This window comes from Pristis pectinata, chromosome 13 (genome assembly GCF_009764475.1).
Source record: "Pristis pectinata isolate sPriPec2 chromosome 13, sPriPec2.1.pri, whole genome shotgun sequence".
NCBI classification, from domain to species: domain Eukaryota; kingdom Metazoa; phylum Chordata; class Chondrichthyes; order Rhinopristiformes; family Pristidae; genus Pristis; species Pristis pectinata.
In genome coordinates, this window is record NC_067417.1 from 27,602,139 (window position 1) to 27,609,009 (window position 6,871).

General features: G+C 42.6%; 1 protein-coding gene across 1 annotated transcript in view; it reads right to left on the reverse strand.

Annotated features, from left to right (window-relative positions):
• The window catches only part of znf536 (zinc finger protein 536), a 389,095-nt gene extending 385,118 nt beyond the window's left edge, over window positions 1-3,977 (reverse strand). Inside the window, exon 1 of the mRNA XM_052028395.1 lies at window positions 3,860-3,977. The gene's annotated coding sequence lies outside the window, so the exon portion shown is untranslated. The remainder of the gene's footprint in view (window positions 1-3,859) is intronic.
• Window positions 3,978-6,871: the final 2,894 nt, after the last annotated feature.

The following is a 6,871-nucleotide window of genomic DNA, read 5'->3' on the forward strand; positions in this document are numbered from 1 at the left end:
TTTATTATTATGAGATCCGTGATACGTGATTCACGAACGCAACCCGAGATGAAGGAATCAGCACAGATATTCGCCCATACCGTAATTTTGCACCGCAGCGCGTGTCCTTCCCTTCTTCCTAGTTTCTTATCGGATTTAATGAGTTAGTCTTGGATATTAAATGATCTCGAAGGTCATGAGGAAATTAATATATTTCTTTCACCTAAAGATTTGTCACCTTTCTAAAGTAACTCTCTTGACCGATGGATCATGCCTTCGGGTTCCCGACCTCCCCCACACCACGACTACTCTTTCCAGCATAAAGATCGAGAGAGCGAGCGAGAGAGAAAGCGAGCGATTGTTCGAGCGACCAAGCTCCCCTCGCTGGTCAAGAGATGCTAATTCACGGGGTTTGGGTCTGTCTGGCGGTGCAATGCTATCATTATCAGGCAAATCAGCCATGCGTTTAATGGTGGAATCAGGAGACATTTGCACTCCCAGGATCACCATGACATCATATGTGAAACAGCCAAGCATTAGCGCTTGTCAACTGAAGAGGTCTTAAACACTCGCCTGATGTCTCGGAAATAGATGTGCGCTTCTCTCCCACAGTCCGCGACAGCTACCAGACGCTGCCTAACTTTTCCAAGGGGCAGAAAAAGCGGTGTGGGGACGCGACCAACCCACCTCTCCCACCCCTGGAAACAAACACAAACTCCTCGGCATTATCGCCAGTTTGATCAGTTTGGTCAAAGCTCTCCAGGAACTATACGGCGGCTTTATTAAAACCACCTAAGAAACGGTGGAAATGAGCAAAGTGGTGCGTTAACTAGGGCGAGAATTTAAAAAAAGCAAAATGATCTTTGCATAATTAAAGACGTAGGGCGTTAAACTGCTGCGCGGTCAAAAAAAAGCTGCAGTCTGTAGTGTATTGTGACACGGTGGCTGTAAACACTGAAAGCTCAAACAGGCTGAGCAAATGAGTGTGTTTTTTTCCCTCTGAACTGACAGCGCTTCTGTTTAAGTCCCCCCCCCCCCCACCCACCCACCCCATCTCCTCCCCCCGCCTCTCTGAAATTCCAGCACACTGCCTCACCTGTAAGCAGGCGGGAAGTTATGAAAGTCGACAGAAAACCTAAAATCCCTCAGGCTATAAAAATCCCGCTATTGTACTTTAATAACCCATGAGACCAGCCTCGGAATGTAAAAGGCTTTTCACAAGCACTTCTCGTCTCTTGGAACACATGCCGCTGATGTTGGACTGCAGGTCGCTCGGTTATTTGGTATATAAGGAGGGGGTGGGTGGGGAAAGTTTTGTACATAAGATAATTTACCTTAAACCATGCACGGCCCCCTCCGCATGACTTCACCTTTAGGCACGACAAGTTTCATAAGATGTAATGTAAGAGGCTAAAGAGATGGTTGTTAATACGATGATGTACAGTATGCTTCAACACAATACTGCACTGGGGGGGGGGGGAGATTTACAATACGACGTCAGCGTTACGTTTCAAGTCATGTCTCTTGAAATTAATTAAAACCGTGCGCAGCCGACCCCACGGCGGCGATCGGCCCGGAGAAAGCGACCCCTTTTCCCTCGTGGCTGGGAGCAGTTAAGACGTACATCTGAAGAGAGGGGGGGCTTTGAAAGGGTGGTGCCTGAGACTTTGCGAAGGGCCCCGGGGTGAGGGGGGGGGGGGGCACAAGGCGCGATCACTGTTGAAATTCCGTGCACTCTATCATGCGCATTTGTACAGAAGTAGCACCCAGAGAGCTGACAAATCACGTATACACCCGCCACTATCCCACACACAACAGTCAAAGCCCCACAAGAACCGTTAAACAATATAGCGAGCGCCGCTACATCCTCCCCCCGACTTACAAAACCCACCCTCGCAACTACTTGGAGTAAAACAAAGCTTATCCGTTTTACTGCACTTGTTTAAAGACAGATACACATTGTCAGTGTTAGTGTAGAGAGCGGCTCGGTGCTCTTTAATGAACATAGTGACGTAGGAAATAAATGCACTGCATTCCCATTATTGTTTCCTTGTCACTGTTGGTCCTGATAATGTGGATGGCTGCAACAGATGGGGAGATGGATACCTGCATGTTAACCACTATTTTCATTATTCACCTCCCTAAAAAAGATGCTTTTCCGAAAAGTACTAACTACTGAATGACTTTGTGCAAGACCCTTCGCTGACTTGCAATTCAACTCATTTGACTTTTAAAGTGAGACGTGACACCACTAGAATGATTTTGGCCTAGGGATTAATAGATATACACGTGTAAAATGATATATCCCCCACCACCCACCTCGACAACTGCACAAATTCAAGTGTTATAAAGAAGTGTTGCCTGCAAACGATCGCTGGAAGTATGAACAGGTGTTTTCCCGCACGACCTGTCTGTGTTTTCCCCTCCAGGATGCATTCGGCGCTCTCTTGTAAAATGCTTCCGATTTTACTATTAAATTTCAGACATCCGTACAGCTCGCCGGGAAGCTGGTGCGTGCCTTTCACTCAAAAGTGAGGGTCGATCCGGAGCACAAAATGGCAGGTCGCGCAGACAGTTGCCTGTCCCAAGTTTTGACACATGGCCCAGACCCGAGCCGCCCTTGATACCTGATTTGGGTCGAGCTTAAACTCAGGTGCACGGACAGGCAGATATACCTGTGCAACAGGAAGAGGGGGAGAGGAGGGCGTAGAGATTTTATACGAGCGGCTCAACAAAGTTAAGTGGATTTTTAAAAAAATGGTCAAAAGTTTGGCTAAGTGCCATTTTGCATTGTGCTTCACTCTGGAATGTTCAGCACTGAAAGCGGCTGTTCATTTCCGAACTGGATTAATTCATTCCACTGAGCTATTAAGCCAGCAACATTTCTTGTTGTTGTTTAAAATTAAAACGTATCATTTCCATACGCAAATTCTACAGCGCCATGCAATGGCTTCTCGCTGGTTTTATTATTTTCTGTTTTTTTCCCCTGACAGCCCTGCATGCAAACGTCACTGGCATGGATATTTAATTATACTGTATTTTTTAATCACGGTGGAAAAGTAGGCCCCGTTGCGCTGCATACAAAGAAACAAAAAAATAGTACAAACTGACTTTAATTCCCCGCAAACCACGCATTGGGTCCCCCAAATCTCAACTCGACCCGCCGCATCCTTCCTCCTTACCTTAATTTTAAAAGCAAAGCGTTGAAGAAACTCCTGCACGTAAATGAAGCGTTGTAAAAGATTGTGTTCAATGAATAATGAAGCATGTCCACATGATTGACTTGATCATTTTCTTGCACTGAGGGGGAAATAGTGCCTCAACGTGTCACGTTTGTCCTTTAAAGATTGTGCTGCTAACTGTATCGCACGCATCCCGAGAAAGAATCTTTTATTTAATCTGCCTCTTTCGGGATAAACACGCTCATTGATACTGATCACAAAACAACATCACAAGACATTCCCATCTTTTAGCTTTGACTCCCCCTATCTGGTAGGTGAAATGCATTGTACCATTAAAAAGCACTCCATTGTCGTCTTGGCATAATTCACAGCAACTAGATAGGTCTTGCGGCATTTAGCTTTGATGAGCCAAAGCTCAGCCCTTGATATAATAACGTACAAAGAATGTTCTATGATCTACCATGTTTCCCCAACGTAGTCACTGCAAACATTAACACGGAACAAGGCTGATGTTGACCTTGAGCTCCTGTAAACACACTTATTAAAATCTAGGTCCTATCATTCTCCCAATACCCACTCTGATTGTCAGACTTGCTATTCAGACATAACACATCTTGCTTTTGATTACCTCTCTCCTAGCGGCAGCTGTACGGTTTTCGCTGGGCGAAAATTTATCCTTTTACAAACTAGTGTCTTACCTTAAAAAAAACACTATGAAAGTATTTTCTTGTCAAGATGCTGAGGTTAAATCCTCATGGACAGTGGGTCACAGGCATCAGTCACAGCTCCGACGCTGAGGAGAAGTAATCAGCGATAAAATGACGTTGATCTCCACTGTAACCTTGTCGCGTATTTAATGTAAATAAGCTAGTTCTTTTCGCAATCGGTGGCGTACAGACACAAATGTCTTCAACAGAGCTTTGTAGCGCTCGAAACTAACGTGATATACGAACCGTATACGAGAGTAACATTCAAAAGACCCTCAAAATTTGTTTCAAATGAACATCAAAATATAATTTTCTTAATTAATCACGTAGCTACCAAGGAAATTAGCATACGGTAATTAAACTTCGAGGGGGGAAACGTCATGGTGGGCTGTGTGTGGTAACGATTCTTGTTCATTTAAAAAGATCCATCTCGATTTTTCGACCAGTAAACTTCTTGGATAAACTTAAGACTCAGTTAATTGCTGGTTTACTTTCTTTCAGCTCCTTGGAGGTGAACGATATGGAAGAAGTGATACAAAACGCAGATTTCCCGCAGCCTGGACGGGTTATGTTTCTATAGCACTGAATGTAATAGCAAAAGGCTGAATAATGCAATTATGGATTCAGTGTCCCTTAGTTGACAAAAAAAAAACTGGTGCCTCAATAGAGGCTTTGTTGTGGGATTATATAATGATTATGCTGTAATTATGGGAAAACGTTTACTAATAAAAAAAAGTATCAAAATACTCGAATGGGCATCTTGTTTTTTAAAGCGTGTGCTTGAATGTGACATTGGTAACATGCTAAGAACAAACACGCATGATTTTGAAGGCTTGACAATGAATAAAGGCTCGTCTGATGCGCATGATTAAAGTCAACAGACAGATCATTCAAGATGTCGAATTGCACCGTGTCATTCGAGCGTTCCTGCAGGTAGACCTGATTCCATCTTTGAATGACTTATATAAATTAAAATCTGAATGCAAATTGCATTTTATGTGCGTTTTGAGATTCAGGTCCATATACTTTTATAAACACCGCTGACAATTATAATTATGACGGAACTTCAAAAAAGAGCTAAACCAACAAAAATCATTTTTGTCAAACTTCCTCATATTTCGTGAGACATTAAAGCAGAAAACTCTGAAATGAGAGCTCTGTACTCCGACATAAATGCCCATCCCAATAACAACGTCACATTTTTGGAAGTGGCCTGCAATAACGTGAGCATTGTCTACGATTTTTTGATTTATAGTGGGAGACAAACCTCTGATCGCTATAGAGCCAAACGCAGACATTCAAGGACTGGGACAACCTGTAAACGCCAGCGCACTTTCATCACACCAAAGTTCTTTGCCAACTCATATAAAGGTTACGAGAAGGAAGAAAGCAAAGTTTGTATCCACACACAACACGCGGACTGTTGTAACTTATATCTTCCCACGAACTCCAAGTTCAAATGGACACATTCTGCAGAGGTGTCAGCTTCAATAATATGGCCTTCCTTTAATAATGCCCGGGAACTACAACAATCGGCACAGACACCGCATCAATAATAACACCACTTCTATTAGAATGATAACAAAAACAGTAGGACGACCAATGGGGCAATGCTTTATTCCAATTCTTCATGGCTCAACTGATTATTTTCTGTTTTCTTTTGAACTTGTTATTGTAAGTCAAGTTGCGCTATGGCGATTCTTTATCAGTGACAGGATCGACAATGGAAGTGGGATGGGAATGCAGATCGAAAGGAAGTTACCATATGGACATTAGCAAAGGCATTTTGAACAACACTGGGAATATATGCAGCTCATTATCACGAATAATAAATGGCGGTCTAACCTTTCTAAAGTAGTTACTTTTTTTTCCAAAATTAACTGGCACACGTGTGGTTAACCGTGACCAAGACCGGGAGCGTATCTGTTAAAATCGTAAAAAAAAAGATACCATTTTAATTCAATAGAGTTAATGTATTAAACGGAGAGAGGATTTCAGTTGGTATTTTAAAATAGCATAGGTCTGGGAAGTAAAGAAAACATAAATCACACTTTTCATATTTACAATTAAAATATTTAGCAAGATGCAGTATGTGACGGGTGGAGTCAGTGAGGAAAATGTTTCGCACGTTTCCAGGTTGGAAGATGCGGATCGGCCGTTTTCGTAAAACTGCTGAGAACTTTCAAAGTTTTTTTAAAATTAATTAAACTGTGCTAAGAAATGTTAAAAGGACAAACCCTGGCGTGGTTTATAACACTTGAAGCCAAATGGAACTTGGTCTAAAGGGTTATTCTATGGTTTTGCTGCGGTTTGAATTTTCTAATCTTGCTCATCTCAAGTTTCGCCCTGATTTCTCATTGCGGTACGATTCCACAAGTGTTAAATTGGACCCCTATCACGTATTCACCCAAAAGAAAGAAACAACTGTGGAATTTGTTTAGAGTTGATCTTTAGCTTCTATAATTTCCTGAACATCTGAACATCTTGATATAAGTTGTGTTTTCCAGACCACCTGAACGTCCCATGGTCAACAGATGTTCGCTTATCACCAGTGCAGGGAAAGTGGTCTGCTGCATTTGGTGACAGTTCGGATCACCATTTCTGAATTCAGAGACCAGAACTCTCTGTGTCCTCCCGGAATGTGAAGCACTTTATACGTCACCACTAACTAAACTATAAGTCACTCTCGAATTGATTCAATATGTATCAACGAATTCAGACTAAACGCAGGAATAAAATTTAGCTCAACATGTCCTCAAACTACCAAGTGTAATGATTACCGCTTAGCAATAACGTTAAATACTTTGGTCCAACTACCTGGAGCTCATTGTCTGCAAAGGTAATGGAAACAGAACTTACGAAAGGGTAATGGTATATGCACGATGGGAAGTAATTAGCAGTGCTTGGAGGAAAGAGCGGCGGCATGGGACTACATAGATTGCCGACGTGTACTGGATGGACCGATTGGTCTCCTTCTGTGCCGTAACGATTCTATTTTGAGTT